A 19,291-nucleotide genomic window follows, 5' to 3' on the forward strand; every position below is an offset into this window, starting at 1 on the left:
CATGTTCAAGATGGGAAGCTGCACCTTAGCTGCACCTTGACCTAACCTGGCCAAGACAGCACTGGGCTTGGCCCAGGGGCCTTGGCTTAGGTCACAGTTGCCACAGGGCTTCCAGGAGGAGGCAGCATCTCCTCCAAATTGGGAGCTGCCCTTTCCTGCCTCATGGAAGACCTAGAACAGGTCAAAACGTCCCCCTCTCTGTTGCCCCTCCAGGGTTCGAGATGCCTCAAGTGGCTCCTTTCTGTTCTCCCCCTCCTCGTGAAGTGCAAGCAGCTGCCCTCTGCCCTCTGCCCTCTTCAGTGAGGGGATGGAGTCTGGGGTCTGCAGTGGGAGGGTCCAGAGAGTGATGGAAAGGTGGTTGGCCAGGAGGATGCATCAGCTTCAGACCAGGGATGGAAGAGCAGGTGCAGGAGGGGCACTTGGGGGGAGCTGAGGTACTTATTCAGCACAAGGCATGGCCCGATTATCACTGAGTCACCATGTGACCTGCAAGCTGGGCCATCCACAGTGCTGGGCCAGGTGCCTGGATGGATGCTGGTGCCTGCTTTTCAGACATTCTGGGGAGGTTGAGGCTGGAAAAGATCCTCAGAGTCACCCAGCTGATCCGTCTTGAAGGCTTGAATTCCTCTATGGGGTCCCCAGCTTGGGCTCTGTTCCTGGAAAAACCCCTGGGGAACTTCAAAGTGCACATTCCCAGGTACCAGCGCAGAGATTCTATCTTCAAATGGGAGGGATTGGGGTGGAGGTCTTGGAAACTGGCATTTCAGAGAAACACAAGGGAGATTCTGAGTGGCCACCTGCCCTACCTAGGCCTGGGTGTGAGACTTGCTCCAGCACCTGGTGCAGGGAGGTGCTGGGTGGGACCCTCCCCTTCTCTGCAGACCCTCCCCTTCTCTGCACCTCGTTGTTCATCTGTGGGAGGGGGGCGGGTTAAGGTTTTAGGCTTCTCCTGAAGGCTCAGGGAGGTGCTGGTTGCAACGTGCCTCTGCCCATGCCTGGTGTGCAGAAAGTGCTTCATTGGTGTGAACGTCCCTGAAACTCTAGCACCAGCCAAACCAGCCCTGTTTAAGGCGCTCCACTGGGAAGTGTGGCTGCAGGCAAATTAATCCCAGTTTGAACTCAACTCTGCCCCCAGATGGTCCCAGCTTTGCCTGGTCTCCGCACAAGTGCCCAGCACAGGGTATGGCTCAAAACAGGTGCTCAGTTAATGCACTTGTTGAACAAATGATTTAATGAATTACATGGGGCCCCACACACAACACACAGGCACCGTCTGCACCTCACAACCCCTCAACTGGAACAACAGTAAAGGATATTAAACAACATAGAAGTATGAGGGCTGACACATAGCGAGTGCCTCTCATGTGCTAAGCACTGCATTCTTCACAGCAACTTCAGGACACAGGTTCTAGTCTATTCCATTTTACAGTTGAGAAAAATGAGGCTCAGACAGCAGGGGCTTCCAGTGGTAAGAGGAAGGGCTGGGACTTGAACCTGGGCCTGTCTGCTGCACATGGCCCCTAATGCTTCTTTTCCCCCCTCTCAGTCCCCCACATACTCTTCAGGGGACTTGGATTGGGGTTCCCTCTGCTGCTGATACTGTGTCTAGACTCCCCACTCCCTTTCCTGCAGCCCCCTGCCTGGAGTCTTCTCTGCCTTCTCCCCCGTCTGCCATGGTTGCTGTGGTGAGTTGGGGATGTGGCTACCTTTCTGGAAGGTTCTGTTCCCTTTTCTTGTTATCAGATTTTCCTTTGCAGTTTCCTGTCTTTGTTCCTGCAGGGACAATTGGTACCTGGACAGAAGTTACCTCCTGTCTTCTCTCCCTGGGGTGGGGCAAAGCCTGGAATTCTGCTCCTGGATGCCTGAGGATTCCTTTGGAGGGGAGTAGGGGCATGTGGAGAGCACTCCAGCAACACCCAATCCCCAGGGCCACCACCATAGCTGTTGTCCCTTCCCCACGGGGCCTCCCCTCTTGGGGCCTGTGGTCAGCTGGGCCCCTCTAGCTGCCATCGTGTTGCCTTTGCTGAGGCCCAGCCTGGGAGCAGCAGGCGAGGGTGGGGCTCCCCAGGAGAAAGAGGAACCGACTGTCCTGGGCCGGCCTGAGCTGGGCTGGGCTGGGAGAGGCCCGGGGTGTCCACCCATCTGGGTGCCCCCTCTCTCACCTCCTCCCGGCCTCCCCAGCAGCAGCCTGGAGTCTCTGAAGAAGCAGGACGTGCTCAATGGGGACATGAGGTGACCATGGTCACGCATGGACAAATGTTCTATATTTTACCAGGTGTGTGTTTATTTTAAGGGGTATAAGAAAAAAATACCCGTAAGCAATTAGCACATTGAACCCTTGATTTCATGGACATTAGTGCTCAGAGTGAAGCAGATTGGAAACAGGGAGCCATTCCAGGGAGTTTAAAGGAAGGATTGAATCAATATCGTGCAGGTGGAGGGAGGAGCTGGCAAAGAGCACGGGAGGGTCAGAGAAGCTCCTTGTACGGGGAACATGGCAGAGGCTGGGAGCCCCGGAGTCAGATGCCTGGGGTCCTGCCTGAGGCTGAGAGGTCTTGGGCAGGTCACTGCACCTCCATGAGCCTCAGTGTCCTCATCTCAACATTGGGATGAGCAGTAGCAGCTCCCAGGGAAATGAGACGGGGAGGGTGGAGCACTGGCAGGAGCCTGGCATGGGGCAGTGCCCGGTAATGGCAGCAGTGACTGCTGTTATCATTATTATTAGCATTAGTATCACCGTTACCCTCTGTGGCTTTATTCTGAGTGAAGTGACTGGTGGCTTTCAGTGGGGAAGGGGCTGAGAGCTCATCACCGCAATCCTTAGCAGTTTCATGAGGGCAGTCCCCGCCAGGGCCGTCCTCCTTGCACCTTGAGTGTGACAGCTGGTGGAGCTGCGGAGAGCCTGGCTCAGGGCCAGGCAGGCCTGGGTATAAGTCCAGCTCAGTCACCCACTGGGTGGTGAGCAGCCTCTTAGAGCCATCACATCCTTGATTGTAGACTAAGACTATGAGACCCATGTCACAGGGATGTGAGAGGGAAAGGAGTGACCTGTCCCATCCTAATGGCCAAGTCAGTCAGGCTCTGGGCTTCAGTTCCCTCTGTAGCAGGTGGCCCTGGGACCCCAACTTTCCTGCTCCTGAGCTGCTGAGGTTGGGGTAGGTGGGGAGAGAGTCACTCTGGGATGTCCTGGAAGACCCAGTGTGGATCTGGCCTCCTCCAGATTCCAGCCCCTCCCTGCCTGTTCTCTCGTTTCTCTCCTGCCCAGGAATCAAATTCCTTTCCAGAGAAGCCTGGACTGAACCTGGCAGGAGACCGATGCTCAGAGCCCACTGAGAGCACAACGGGTTAATCAATGAAATATGGGAGAAGACCTCCATGGCAGCACGGCCAGTCGGTCAGAATAAACAGACACGGAACGACAGAGGGCTGCATCTTCCTGTCCCCAGGCTGCTGTCCCATGGGAGACACACCAGAAGACTCCACACAGCAGAGGCTGCGTCCCACCACGCTCCTCACCGTCAGCACAACAGGAAAACAGCAGCAGCGGCAAAGTGTTCATGCACCTGCCCAGGCGCTGGGCTCATGGGCCATGTCCCCGGGGGCTTCCGGGCCCATTTAACCCACTCAGCCTGTGGGGTTATGTGGGAGAGACAGGGGTGAGCCAGAGGAGGGGGGAGCTGGAGTCAGTAACTCGTGGGGACCCCACATTTCAATGCTGAGAGGAGCTTGGTCATCGGCCCCAAGTCCTTCTGCAGATGCTGAAATGGGAGAGGGGAGGGTTTTGGAACCTTCTTTTCTCACGTGGGAGGAGGATTTTCAGATCTCACAGTCCCATCCCTCGCATCTGCGATGCCCAGAATCTTGGAATTGGAGCTCCTTTCATAGACTCAAAGACACTTTCATGAAATTTTTGAATCGCAGAATCTGAGCATCTGGTGCCTTCACAGAATCCTAGAATTCTAGAATCACAGAACCATCTGTGGACTCACAGGCCGGAGACTCTCAGAATTTAGGAAACTCTGGAGAAGACTTGGAACCTCACCCACAGCTTGTTGGACCCTGGAATCCCAGAATCAATCCAGAGAATGTGGAGTGGAAACAGACATCCTGGAACCAGACTCTTAGCACAGGCGGTGACCTTAGCCCAACTGTCCGGGCAATGCAGGAAGCCCTCTCTTCTCTGTCCTGTGCGTAATAACTTGAACCCTTGTAGGAATGGGAGGTCACCAGCTGTCAGGGCCACTTGTCCCACTGTTGGGCAGATCTGGCTGCTGATGCTGAGCCTAAATCTGACCCCCTGTGACCCATCCACCCCTTTGTCCTGGCCCCACCCCCGATGAGGTGCTGAACATGTAAAGAAGTGATCCTGACACCAACACGGAGGCTTAAATCAGATGTGCACAGCTTGATCCTTGGCCAGAGGGGTCTGTCTCCCTCCAGGGCAGAGTCGGGTACCAGGACACTGGAAAGAGATGGGCCACTTGGTCACCTTGACCCACTTCCGCTTCTCTCCTGGAGGAGGCACCAGTTGGGGATAGAGGTAGACAGAAAGGAACTCCCACGAGGGAAGCAGGCTCAGTCATGAGGACATGAGGAGGAGGGATGCCCTTTCTCAGGGGCTGAGAGGATGTCCAGAGCCATGGGTGGGTGGACAAGGCCAGTCTGTTATCCTAGTCCTGCCTCTGATCACGGGGTGACTTTGGACAAGTTACTGAACATCTCAGAGCCTCAGTTTCTCCATCTGTACAATGGGCTAATGAAGCCCACTCTGTGACTGGTGCTGGGCTGCGGTGGGATTCACTGGGAGTGCTCACCTCCCAGCATGGCCCTGGGCACAGGTCAGGACAAAATATGTTAGATCCCCCCATTCTTGGGCTTTGGGGGGTGAGCAGGATTTCTCCAGAAGGAGACAATGTGGGAAAGGCATTCCAGCTAAAGGGAAGAGCCTGTGCAAAGGCCTGGAGCCATGAGCGTGTCAGGAGGACGTGGGGAGCAGCAGTGTTCCCGGAGTGTGAGGATGTGGGGGTGAAGCTGCAGGCCTGGTCTGGGGCTGTGGGGCCCTGGATGCCACCGTCCAGGACAGTGGAGTGAGGGCGCAGGAGCCATGGCAGGTGAGGTGCCTCCTGCAGAGACCCCCACCCTCCTTCAGCACCGGCCTCAGCCTGGGGACAGGGTGCAGCCCCCGCCCTCCTGGGACCCCACAGCCAGGCAGGGGCAGAAAAGTTGAACAAACCAGAACGTGTCAGAAACAAATCATCGGAAAGAGGAGATCCGCTCCCAGGCAAATTCCAGCCCTAACCTCACGGAATGATTTGATGCTGAAACCCGGCTCCGGAACACGAGAGCAATTTAGAAGGATCCGACAAGGTTTTATTCTGCCATAAAGAGCTGGATTTTGAGTTCACTTCAAGCGCCAGCTGGGGAATAAAAGCGCAAGTCTCCTGATGATCCTGGGCCACAGCTCGGGCCCGGAGCAGATTTGGGAAAGCAGCCAGAGGCGTGGTGTGGGGCCTCCAGAGTCTGGGCTGGGGTGTCGGTCCTGCTCCCACAAGCTGTGTGATGTGGGTCAAGTTACCCAACCTCTCTGTGCCTCCCGTCCCTGCCCTATGAGACGAGGTTGATGAGCGCAGCTCTCCCATGGGCAGCAGCGCAGACTGCAGGAGGCGGCCCGGCAAGGACCCAGCGGTCACCCCCGGCTTCACTGTGTCTCCTGCTCCTCCGGCTTCCTTCGTCCTTCTCTCCCACGCACTCGCCCGGGCATTCAGGGTCCGCGCCTCATTCACTCAGGCCTGGGGTTATCCTCCCATCCGTCCACGGCTCCTCCTTCTTCCCACATTTATCTTCCCCATCCAGGCCGGCTCAACCCCACCATCCTCCCTCAGCTAAGGACAGACGCCCCAGGCCCGTGTGTGACCCTGGCCTCTGCTGTGAATAGCCATTCGTGTCTGCGAAGGGGGCCGGGCAGTTTAAAGAGCTCAAGTCCCCCAGATCCCTGCCCTGCCACCTCCCAGGTCACTCAGAGACAGGGCATTAATGGGGGGACCCTGGAGGAGGCCAGAGCCGCCCATCTGGGGGGAGCCTGCTGCCTCTCAGTGAGCTGGGCCAGACCACCTGCCCTTGCTCTGCCTGGGAAGTCCTTTCACCCCGGGGGAGGGCGTCTGAGCACCCACGTGGCTCTGGGCTGGGAGATGGTTCTGCCTCTGGCGAGTTTGCTGAGAAGAGAGGCCCCTTATTCATCCTGCTGGTTGCAGCCGTGGTTTTACCTGTATCTACATTTACATCTATGTTCACATCTATGTTTATCGATATCATCTAAACATAATTTGTTCTTCCAGAAAACTGAGCATGGGGGGTGGAGTCTAACCTGCCAATCATCTCACTTCCAACCAGAGGAGCTGATGTTGGGGGTTGAGCCTGATTCAGGATCAGCTCTACTGATCCCAGAGGTGATGACGTGGATCATTTCCATAATCTATTCCACTTTTCTTGGTGAACTGCATCCTGCAGCTAAGTGCCCACTGGTTGGTTGCACTAATTAATCGATTTTAATACCTGTGCTTGAGGCCCATGGAGCCATGCTATGCAAATATATGCAAATGAGCAGAAGAGTGGGTTGAACCCAAAGCCTGGGGAGCCTCTGCCTGGATTGGGCTGATTTCTCTGCTCACCTTTCCTGCTGTAATCCTCCCCTGTTTTCAGTGAGCAGGAGAGTTGGAGGAAGGCAGAAGGGGCCTTAGGGCCAGAGAGCCCTGGGTTCAAATCCCAGCCCTACCTCTTACTGCTGTGTGACCTTGGGCGAGTCCCTCCACCTCTCTGTGCCTGTGGTCCCCATCCCTGCGATGGAGATAATGATACTCTCACCTGTGCAGGGCTTGGTGGGCGCAGGGAAGAGGTGCTCAGTGAACACGACTCACATTCCTGCTGTAGGAAGCAGTGCTGCTCGGGGCTCCTAAGTTACGTGCTTCTGAGGCTACAGAGAGAAAAGTGCTCGCTCTGGGCTTGCAGCCCTGGGAGAGTTTGTACTGGTTGAAAGGAGATGCTGTGATTTGTGTTGCCCCAGTGAGTGGCAACTGCTCCCTGATCGAGTCCTCGCCTCTTTTCCCTGTCTAACATGGCCTGTTTTATGTGTGACCTTTGCAGAGTGCAGCCATTCCTCTGAGGAAGAATTTTTTATTTGAAATTTGAATAGCCTGGAAGATTTATTCTATATAATAGATGTTATTTGTGGCTGTGCAAAACCCACACAAATTATGTCAGTGGAGTTGGCTGAAGTGGGCTCAAAGCCGGGCTGGGGTCTCTGAGGCGTGGGGCTGGGGGGAGCAGAGGCGGCTCCAATAAGGGATTCACTCACCAGCCTCTCTGAGTGGTTGGTTCTGAATTGGATGCGCTCACGGAGGTTGCCGCCTCTGTTGGGGAGATGTGGAGCTGAGGTTCACTGAGCACCTACTGTATACCAGGGCCGCATAACTGCTATACCCATCAACCCTTGTGTTGTCCCCACATGGGCACTGCTGCTCCCACGTTTCTGGAGGGGAGTCTGAGTTCCTGTGGGATGGGTTGTCACAGGTCACTCAGCTCGTTAAGTGACAAGAGGGGGATTTGAACCCAGGTCTAGTTGACTTTATTCCCTGCCCCTTCCTTGGCCCCATGCAGGAGGAACACGGGGGCTTTGTATATCAGGAGCTGAGACTACAGATGTGGTGGGGGGACTTGCCACCGGTCCAAACTGGAGCTAAGTCCACTTTTAGTTCAGCTGAGTGTTGAGCATTTTCCTGTGAAGCATGGGGCTGAGCACTTTGTGGGAGGCCAAGGGAGGAAGGTCCTCGGCCCCTGGGAATGTGCATCTCATCTCAAACTCCAAGCAGGCAGTTGGGAAAAGAGGCACAAATTATTCTGGGGAAGCCCAAGGCCTCCCTGAAGAGGCTGGCTGTGGAGACGGAGAGGAGCAGACTCAGAGACTACCTGGAAGGGGACCCAGTATAGGGGGCTGGCAGGAACAAAGGCTGGGGGGGTGGGAGTCGATTGACAGATCCACTTGTTGAACTAACCTTAATTGAGACTGCCAGGCCCTGCTTTTTTAGGTTCTAGAGATACAGGGAAGACCAGGAATGATTCCTGCTCGAGTTGCTCATGGTCTAGTTGGGGAGACAAGCTGAGAAATGGGTAACTACGAAAAGTGGGGAGGTAGGTTCCCCACTGCTTCTGGCTGTGTGGCCTCAGGCAAGTTACATCACCTCTCTGAGCCTCGGTCTCCTCACCTGTGCAGTAGATATAATGATCTCTGTCTCATGGGGTGGTGGTGAGGAGTAAGTGAGATAACACATGCAACGGGAGAGGATAGAGCCCAGCACCTGCTATGTGATCAGAGCATGTTCTCTACCAGCTACTCGGGGCAGAGTTGATGGATTAGTTCTGCCTGGAAAAGGCTTCACCAGTAAGATGAAGTCTGGGCTTTGAGGGATGTATAGGAGTTCCTGAGAAGGATGAGGGGAAGGGAGGGAAGGGTGAGGGGAGCTAGGGTGCGGGGTGCACAGTGAAGCCCCTCTTTGCCTGGAGTTTCCTGTAAGGGACGGATGGGAGAGGTGGCCAGTGGTAAAGCTGCCAAGTAGGGAGGCATGATGGCTTGAGGCAGCTGACAGCGGGAGCCACAGTGGGTCCTTGAGCGTGATGCACGTGATGTGGAGGGTTGTTCTGCCCGGTAACTGCTGATGTCACACAGGACAGGGGATGAGCAGGAGCAGGGTCTATGCTTCAGATTTACCCACGAGATCCAGTAATCCTGGGCTCTGGGGAGATGGGCGTGGGGGGCCCAGCACACAGTAGGGCTCATGCTATGGGAGCTCACTTTCCCGATTCACCCCCTCACTTCACAGATGGGGAAACTGAGGCAAGTGACTTCCCCAGGGACACACAGGAGGCCTTGCTCTGGGACCCCAGGACTACCTTTGTTTTGGGGACAGGGAGTGGATAATGGAGGAGGAGAGAAAGTGAGGGTGGGAGGATGGATCTGGAGGCCTGTGGGGTGTCTGTGTCAGTGTGACGACTGAGTTTAAGGAGCTTCCTTAAAGGAAAGGAGCGAATATCTGTAGGTGCTGGGGGAGCTGGAGAGAGTCACTGGTGAGTCACTGGCCCTGTCACCATAGCCCGGGTGGGAAGGGGGCAGGAGGGGGCTGAGTCACTCTGCGAGCTCAGGCTGCTGTCCCCATGACAGGCGGTGGGGAAGCTGCTGAGTTCCACTCACGCCAGGGCCAGTCCAGCCCGGCCAGAGCACCCAGGGCGTGGGGCCAGGCAGGCCAGGCAGGCCCTGCTCAGACAGCCCCTGCTGTGACCCTGTGCTGTCCTCAGCATCTACAGATGTTCACTCCTTTTGTCCTCAAACCGCCCTAGGAGGAGGTGGACTGCTATCATCACCCCCTTAATGTTGGGGAGACCCAGCTCAGAGAGGACCAGTGACCTGCTCAGGGTCTCCCAGCTGGGGAGCCAGGGCTGGGGTTCAACTCCAGACTCCCTGCTCTAACCCGAGCTCTGCTGTCTCCTGAGGGGACATGGCCCTGTCACCTGCCCCTTGCACCACCCCCAGCTGGATGGAGCGGCCTGGCCTGCGGTTTCCTCAACCAGCCTTATCTGTTCCCTCCCCCTGCACACCGTGCTCCCTGTTCCTCCTCCTCCCCCTCTGTCTCTTCTCCCCACTCCCCTTCCTCTCCCTCCCCCTCTTCCCTTTCCCCTCTTCTCCTCCTCTTCCTCCTCCCCTGGTGGCCACAGGGCCTGGCACAGGGCTGGCCCTCATCAGAGCTGGTGAGGGACGCTCTGCCCTCACTGACTGTGGGATCTTAAACCAGTCATCTCTCCACTCAGAGCCTCAGTTTCCCCTCTGTAGGGGGGGCGATGATCCACATCTCCTGGGCTTGCTGTGATGTGAAATGCAATGTGTGTGGACGGCAGGGGCACAGCGACCTCAGCGTCACCTCCTGCCCCACGCCCCCTCCACCCTCCCTCCGCTCTCCTGCAGGACCTGCTACCACCTTCTCCTGACCCGCAGGAGAGAGTTGATTAAAACATCCCCCGGCACTCACGTTTCCTGAAGTTCCGAGCTCGATCAGCACATCCCGCTAGCTGAGGAATTATGTAACATAGCCACATTTGGTTTCTCCCTGCAGGACCAGTTACATAATTTGTGGGGCCCAGTGAAAAGTGAATGTGTGGAGCCCTTTAAAAAGCTGGAAAAAATGTCATTAAACATACTATAATATAAAGCTTTTTTCTATCTGCCGAAGTCTCTCTCTCATGTCCTTTTTATTTGCTCATGGCACTTTTTATTTGCTATTTAACGTTGTTCATAGTAAAGAAAAATTAGAATTTTAAATTATTAACATGAACTTCACCATTCATCTGTATGTTGTGCAATGCCAGTTTTAAATGCAAATGTAAGAGCATTTAACTCATACAGAATCACTGAAAGGACACAATTTGTCTTTGATAGGGTAGGTACTTCAATCTTACTATAAGAGTGAAAACTCTGCAGAAAAGAAACTCAGCTGCTGTGATTTCACTGCTTGAGATGCATGTTCTAGCAACACTCCGTACCTTTGGCTTTTGACTGAGTAGGAGAGGACGGAAAGGAAGAGGCACTGTGAGTGCCTTACTCTGTCCTTTCCCTCCATCATCATTTCAGCTCAAGTGGTCGGCTACTACAGGACACTGTCAAAGTAAGAAAAGATGATAAGTTTCCTTGGAGTAAGTTTCCTTAATAAGTTTTCTTAGAATACTATTGCCTTCTTTCTGTATTTGAAGAACACTCGGGTTCAAATGGCAAGTGTGGCTTTTAGGGGCTGTCAGCACCCTTATTCAGTGGTGGATGTAGCACTCTTGTCTTAGAGTCTCTTTGAGTCTCGCTGAACCTGAGATTCTCAGCTCATGGGGCATCTTGAACCCTCTGTGTGGATGGGGTGGCAAGAAACAGCGGATAGACATGTAGCATGTACCTCCTCTGCCCACGTGCATATACTCCATTGTGCATTGGACTTCACTTACAAAATACAAGTCCAAAGATAAAATATTAAGAATTTCAAGATGGCAGCAGCAGAGCATTAAACCAAGTCTTCTGAGTGCGGGGCTTCATGTGGCTGCACAGGTCACATGCTCATGAAGCTGGCCCTATGACCCTGATGGTATTTTAAATGTATTTCTGTCCTTCTCCTGGACTCCAGGCCCAGAGCTCTTGCCAATTGACCAAGGAGGTGCAGGCCAGCCATTAGGACACAGGGTGGCCATGTCAGGTGGAAAGTGGAAAAGAAGGGCCCTGGTCAGAACGTGCAGGTGAAGAGTGAGACATGAAATGCCCACATCTTCCCTCTGTCCCTCACTGCCAGCCCTCCCCACATCTGGGCAGTCACCATAGACTGTCACTTCTACCCAGAAACATCATCTTGTGAACCTGGTCTGGGGTTAGATGTGGGCCCTGCCACTCAGCCAGGGTGACTTCATACACGTTTCTCACATGTATTCCATTCCACGTGGCCACAACCACCAGGTGTTACTGATTCCACCTGCTGCCTTGTGACAGCATCTGTCTCCTTCTCTCCTCCAGGCCACCCCCATCTCTCACCCAAGGACTATAACAGCTTCTTGCTGGGTCTCCACAGCCTGGCTTCATTTTCTGATTCTCCCTTAACCTGTCCTCCACCCTGGCCACAGGGAATCCTCTTTCACCACTTTCTGGGATGAGAACACTTTTACTAACACAGCGTGATGAGGATTGGGCAGGACAGAAAATTAGGAGAGGTTTAAAACTAGGAACAATCTTACAAATTTTGCAGAATTGATCCAGATGCCACCTTCTCCCCCTTCCTTCCTCCCTCTGAGGCACAGAGCATCTCGTTGTCCTGGTAGAGCGGTCCAGGCTGGCTCCTGCCCCTGTCCTGGGGCCTCAAGATGTACCCTCTTGTCTCTCAGCTTGGCAACCCTCCTTTCTTTCAAATTCCTACTTTGCCTGGTGGGGAGTCGGCTAATCCATGGGCTAGTTCCCCAGTGTCTCCCATGCTAAAGCTACTTAAAAAGAAGTCCACACCCTGGAATAATTTCTGTTTTTCCAGAGAGCAGGGAAATGTTAATTACCACTAGCACTTTCCTTGGAAACCTCCATCTCGAAGCTCTTTGATAAAAGAATTAGGTCCTGATTAGAGCAAGACAACACCATTCTGAGATCTGGTTTCTCTGTTCTCAGAGATTACAATCAGCAAGAGAGAACGAGGGAAGAAAGGAAAGAAAAAGGAGAGAAAAAAAAGAAAAGGAAAAAAGAGGAAACAGATGTTCATTGTCTGTGCTGGGGACTGAAGCACAGGTCTTTGCAAGCATGGCAGACCCCGGCGCTGGATTGCAGGGAGCCTGGGGAAGGGAATGCAGGGGAACTTGTGCCCCCAATTTGTGCATCTGGCTGGACTGGGTGTCAGCTTAAAAGAAAAAGGGACTAAAAAATACATACGATGCTAACACTAATCAAAACAGAGCTTATAATATAGAGTGGCCATATCAGAAAAAGTAGGTCTCAGAGCATAGAATTATAACAGGGATAAAGAAGGACATTTCATAATGACACAGTGGTTAATTTGTCATGAAGACATAAGAATCCTAAGTTTTTATGCCCCTAATTACAGAGCTTCAAAATACATGCAGCAAAAACTAATAGAATTGCAAGGAGAAATAAACAAATCCACAATTATAGTCAGAGATTTTGATATCCCTCTTTCAACAATGAATAAAATAAGTAGAAAATTTTTAAGGCTATAGAAGACTTAAGTGACACTGTTAACCAACTTGACCTAATTGATATTCATAGAAAACTCTGCCCAACAACAGAATATACATTATTTTGAAGTGCATATCGATATTTAATAAAACATATTATTCTGGGCCATAAATAAATAATAAATAAATTTAAAAGGATTTAAAATAAATTTAAATAAATTAAATACATTTAAAAGGATTTAAATTATGCAAATCTTTATGTTCTCATCACAATGAAATTAAATTAGACACTAAAATCAGAAAGTTCCCTGGAAAACCCACAAAATACCTGGAAACTAAAAACACACTTCTAAATTATCTGTGGGTCAAAGAAGAAAAATAAAAAGGAAACTAGAAAGTCTTTTGAACTGAATGTTAACAAAAGCACAGCATATCAATATTTGTGGGTTGCTCCTAAAGCACTATTTAGAGGAAAATGTATAGCACCAAAAACTTATGTTAGAAAAGAAGAACGATCTCAGATCAATAACTGTAGCTGTCACCTTAAGAAACTAAAATAAAAAAGAAGTGCAAATTAAATTCAAAGTAAGCTAAGGAAGGGAAATAATAAAAATCAGGGGGGAAATCAAAGTGGTTCCCAGGACTTGTGCTGAGCCTATTAGGGAAAGACTCTTTTGATCCCCAGAGCAGGAGAGTTGCTGTGGCAGCCAGCTCGTCCCCACCAGCAGAGGACCTGTCTGAGGATGTAGTCAGACCAGAGAAATTAGAAGTGAGAGATGGAGGAGAGAGAGGCCAAGGTCCTGGGGACGCCCTGGATGAAGCCAGGTCTGAAACTGCAAATCTCCATGAACTTTTCAGTTACTGCAGCCAAAAAATTCCTTTTCTCTTAAGGAAGTTCAGATTGGGTTTTCTATCATTTGCATGAAAATCTTCCAAATGGTTCTCCATGTTGTTTCATATTTGCAGGGAGAGGCTGTGGACGGGGCTCCACGTTTCTTTCCACATTGTCGCATCACTTCCCACTACTAAATAAACCCTTTGAATTTAGTATTCTCATTTTACAGATGAGGGCACTGAGGCCCCAAACTGGGAGCTTGTTAAGCTTCTCTCCTCCTTGGTGTCCTCCCCAACCCCTACCTTGCCAGCTCAGTGCTTAGTCTCTTGGGTATCAGACAGCAAAACCCAGGGGAGCTTCCTCCAGCCAGCCCCACCTGCTTCCAGTTGGCTGCTCCCCAACCTATGGGTCAGCCCAAGAGACTCCAGGGCCTCCAGACCTGACTGATTAGATCGGGAGTCAGAGGGAAGGTAGGTGATGTAGAGGTACACATCTGAATACTGGAAAAGGCCAGCTTTAGATACACATAGGATTTTGGAAAAACCTCCTCTCGAGTTGATGAGCTGTTAGAAATCACACAAATATGTACCTAGAGCAGGGGTTAGTTAGCCAATTGTACCAGGATTAACAACTCACTCAGAGCCGCACAAGAAGTTCTGAGGAAGGAGACGCTGTGCCCTGCCGGGAGTCAGGTGCAGGCTTTGGAGACAGAGGAGGTCTGCTAAACCCTAATGCTGCCTTTTACAAAATATTTTATAGTGGGCCAAGTGCTCCACTTATTTAAGCATCAGTTTCTTTTCTGTAAAATTCTACTTCAGAGGGTTTTGCAATAATTAAATGAAAAAAAAAATGTGTGGAGCACTTAGTACAGAACTGCACACACAGTAGACAACCAAGGAATGATGCTACTTGTAGTGATGATGATTATCCACAGGGTCAGGAGACAAGACAGGCTGTCTTGTTCCCTGCTCTGTCCCTGGGCCTGCCCTGGGCTGGCACATAGCAGGTGCTCAGTGTGTGGACTGGAGCCCCTCAGACTCCACCTCGCATCTGAGCTGACTGATGTTTTCTGCTTTACAAAACTTATCTGTGTCCTGCAGGTCAAAGGCTGACAAAGCAGCTGTCTGCGTGTCTGCAGAGCTGTGTGGAACCGACACCCTGTGGATGGGGCTGGCATTGTCTCTTCTGCCGCAGTTGGATGGAACCTACCAGAACCTGCCTGATGCTCCTCCTACCAAAAGTCACAGCAACAGAACCATGTGACTCTCAGAGAAGAGCTGCTCTTACTCTTCTTCCATCTTTCTTCCTCCTTCCTCCCCTTTATTTCAGTCCCCGAAGCATCTCCTTATTGACTCTAGTCTCTTTGCACCTGCTGGGTCCTGGAAGCACTGTTGGCCAGATATCAGGGAGCCAAGGTATTGGTGCCCTTGCTTACATTTTTATCTACACAGTTCCATGTGACTGGAGCCCTGGCCACCAACAGTTGGAGAAATTTCAAAGTGATGGTAAATTGCAGGGCATGTGTGAGCCACGAGAGAATGCTGGTCACCCACGGCCAGGCCTTTCCAGGAAGGACCATCTTGGCTTGTCTCACTGTGCTCTGAGAATCTGGCTCATTGTATGTGCACTTTCTCCATAATCACTGTCATAGAATTGAAAGCAATTTTCTTGAGATGAGAGTGGAGATAGTCTGGCACACTCTATCCAGAAACTGTAGCCAGCAATGGTTGGCACCATGGCCCCAGGATCCCTGCTTTAGGGTGGCACAAGGATGTGGAGCCCAGCAGAAAGAACACATCACAGGCAGCTGCTGGGCTGGGGTTATTACTTCCTCCAACTTTAATCTTAATTAGTATGTCTTTCCTTTTTAATTTAGAAAATAACACAAATGGACTGTAAACATTCATACAGTGTAAAAGTGCATAAAGAATAAAATGAAGGACTTTTGGCCAAGAAAGAGTAAGTAACAGGGACTGGACTTTTTCTGTCACCTAAAGGAACCAAAATATGGGCAATATATACACAAAACAACAGTTTACAGGATATTGGATACCAGGCAGTGAAGAACTGTGATCTCTGAGAGATGGGAACACATGAGGCGAGCTGTATAATTTCCCCAGCTTCTGATTTGAGAGGGTTTTCGGTGGGATGTAATGCAGGGAGGGGGAATCCAGACAGAGCACAGTGGACTTGCTAAGTTGAGGAGATGGAGCTGACAGTCTTGGAAGACCAATGTGTTTAGAGTTCCCAGGACAGAGTATGGGAAAAAAGAGAGCTACGCAGAGAAGTATCTTCAGAGATCTGCAGAGGATCCTTTCAAATATTTAGCTGAGTTCTAATTGGGCATATATATAGGGATTCTACCTGTGACGGGGGGAAAATATCAGCCAGAGAACAGTGCCACACACTCACACAGGCTGGCAATAATATCTGTTCCCACCAGCTAGATTGGAAAATCTTGTGACTCGCATGACACTGAGTAGAATTCACATAAGGGTCTTGCCTCAGGGATGGGGAATAATTATTCCTAGACTGAACACTACTTTGGGCCTGCCTGACAAAGCTTAAGCAAGACCTGAAAGGATCAAACTGTTTCAAAGTAACTTAACCACATCCTAGATCAAAGCACAAGAATATGTATAGGAGTATAAAAATATCCAGCGCCCAAGAAGGTACAACTCACAATGTCTAGAATCCAATCAAAAATTACTTGACACACAAACAAGCAGTAAAATATAACCCATAATGAAGAGAAAAACCTACCAATTGAAACTAATCCACAATTGACACAGACGAGTAAAGATATAGAAGATTTGAACTTCACTGTTAACTAACTTAAGCTCTTGACATTTATAGGACACGTCACCCCACAGCTGCAGAGTACATGTTCCTCTCAAATGCACATAGAACACTCACCAAGATAGACCATATCCAGGGCCATAAGGCAAACCTTAACAAATTTAACAGAACAGAAATTACACAAAGTATATTCTCTGACTAATGGAATTAAATTAAAAATCAGTAACAGAAAGATGTCTGGAAAATTCCCAAGTATTTAAAAATTAAGCAACATACTTCTAAACCATCCATGGGTTAAAAGGGAAACTCTTAAGGAAGATAAAAAATGATCTTGAATGAAATAAAAATAAAAATATCAAAATTTGTGAGATGCAGATGAAGCAGTGCTCAGAGGGGATTTATAGCACTGAATGCATGTACTAGAAAGGAAGAAAGATCTAAAAATCAATAACCATAAAAAATTAGAGAAAGAAGGACAATTAAACCTAAATCAAACAGAAGGAAGGAAATAATACAAGTTGAAGCATAAATCAGTGAAATTGAAAACAGATAATTAATAAAGAGCATTAATGAAACCAAAAGCTGTTTCTTGGAAATGATAAATAAAATTGGTAAATTTCTTATCAGGCCAATGAGAGAGAGACAGAGAAACAGAGAGAGAGAGAACAAATCTTTGAATGTCAGGAGTATTGAGCCCATCGACATTGTGATTATAATAAGGGAACACAATGGGTAACTATGCACATAAATTTGATAACTTGGATGAAATGGGCTAATTCCTTGAAAAACACAGACTACCAAAACTCACTCAATAAGAAATAGATAACCCGAATAACTGTATATATTAAAGAATCATTAATGTAATTTGCCATATTAACAAATATAAAAAAAGATCATTTCCATAGCGATGAGCAATCAAAAATTTAAACTAAACATCCCATTTACAATGGCATAATCATATGAAATACTTAGGGAAAAATCTGACAAAAGATTTATGTAACTCTGATAATGGAATACTACTCAGTGACAAAAAAGAAAGAACTCTTGATGCATTTATTCACACGGCTAAATCACCAAATAATTGTGCTGAGTGGAAAGAGACAGAAGAAAATGCACACATACTGTGTGAGTTCATTTATACTAAATTCTAGGAAATGCAAACTAATCTACAGTGACAGAAACCAGATCAGTGCTGTGTAGACACAGAGAGCAGGAGAGAGACTCCCAAGGGACAGGAGGAAACTGTGGGTGGTGATGGCTACGTTCCTTGTCTTGATTGTGGTGACGGTTTCACGGATGTGCACCTATGTGAAAACGTATCCAGTTTTACACTTTAAGTATGTTTAGTTTATTGCATGTCAATTGTACCTCAGTAAAGTCCTTTACAGAAACAATAAAAGCACCCTATCTTTCCACTCCAAATCACTTCACAGATGAAACACTGCAAATAACAGCAAAAATAACAACCCTGAATTCACTCTCTTGTGTGTGCTGTGACAGTCATTCTGGATACATTAGATCCATCAATCCCCCATGAACCTCATGAAGGTAGACACTGTTGTTATTGCTGTTTAAAGATGGACAAACTGAGGCTCAGAGCTACGGAGTGACTCACCCAAATCTACCTCATTGGTAACTGTGACTGAAGAGATATAAAACCAATTCTCTGTGATTCCAAAGCCCATCTATAATATGGCATGTATTTTTATGTATATTCTAAATTATCTTTTTTTTACAAAAATGAGATCATGCAATCCACACTTTTTTCAAGTTGCCTTTTCATTTGCTCTTCCCACATGGATTTTCTTCATTCTTTGACTGGCTGCCTGGGATTCTGTTACCACAGGCACCAACATTTATTTAGTTAGTTCCCTATAGGTGAATATTTAGGTTGTTTGGGCTTTTCTGCTATTATAGCAATGTCACAATAACCATGTCCTGCCATTTTCCCCATTCATTTAAAATTATTTTTAATGACACAAGTTCTACATGTACACATTCTTGTGCTTTTCTATTCAAGAATTCAGATAAAGGAAAACTGCCTCTCTGTTCTACCCACCTCCACGATCACCTCCAATTTTCAATCTCCTCCCCACAGGGCACTATCAGTGTGCTATGTAATCCTTACAGACCCTTTTAATATGCTTTTCTGTACATATGTGTGCCTAGTTAAAAGCACAAAAGGTATCATACCATAGGAGGGTACTTCAACAAGTGCGTGGAAAAACAGAATTGAAAAATAATATACATGTATTATTTTGTATCTGGATATTTATGGTTTAAAACACTGACATCTTTCAGTATATACAGAGCGACCTCATTCTTTTTCACAAGACATGTGTTATGTTCATCCTCTTGGATCTCTCTCCCTCCCTTCTTCATTCCTTCTTTTCTTTCTTCCATCATCGTTCCCCTACTAATGGACATTTAGGTTGTTTCCATTTCTTTTTCTCTGTAAAAACTACTGCAATAAGCATTCCTGTGCATGCCTCCCTGCATGCACATGGTAGTTATTCTACTGTATCGATACCTGGAAGTGAAATTGCTGAGTTGAAGGGTTTGCCAGGCTGGGTCTTGTCTGTGGCTGCAGGAGGCTGGGCTGCAGGTTCCAGGAGGCTGTTGCACAAACACCCACCATGAGGCAAGATGGGAGGGGGTATTCCCTTTATCCAAGAGTTTGCTGTCTGTGGCCATGTTTTTGGACAGCTCCTGGTGACAGAACTCCTGGCCATGCAGCCATATATGGTAGGAATGATAAGAAAAGCCCCGTGGGTAACCTGCTGGCCCAGCCCTATTCACCTTTTGGTCACTCCCTCTTCCCCCTTATACTGACTGCCTATGACCGATCCAGACCACCAGTGAGCCCTAGCAAAGGTCGGGGCAGATGAGCCACAAATTGTTCAACAAGCGGCT

The sequence above is a fragment of the Cynocephalus volans genome, chromosome 8 (assembly GCF_027409185.1).
Source record: "Cynocephalus volans isolate mCynVol1 chromosome 8, mCynVol1.pri, whole genome shotgun sequence".
Classification (NCBI taxonomy): Eukaryota; Metazoa; Chordata; class Mammalia; order Dermoptera; family Cynocephalidae; genus Cynocephalus; species Cynocephalus volans.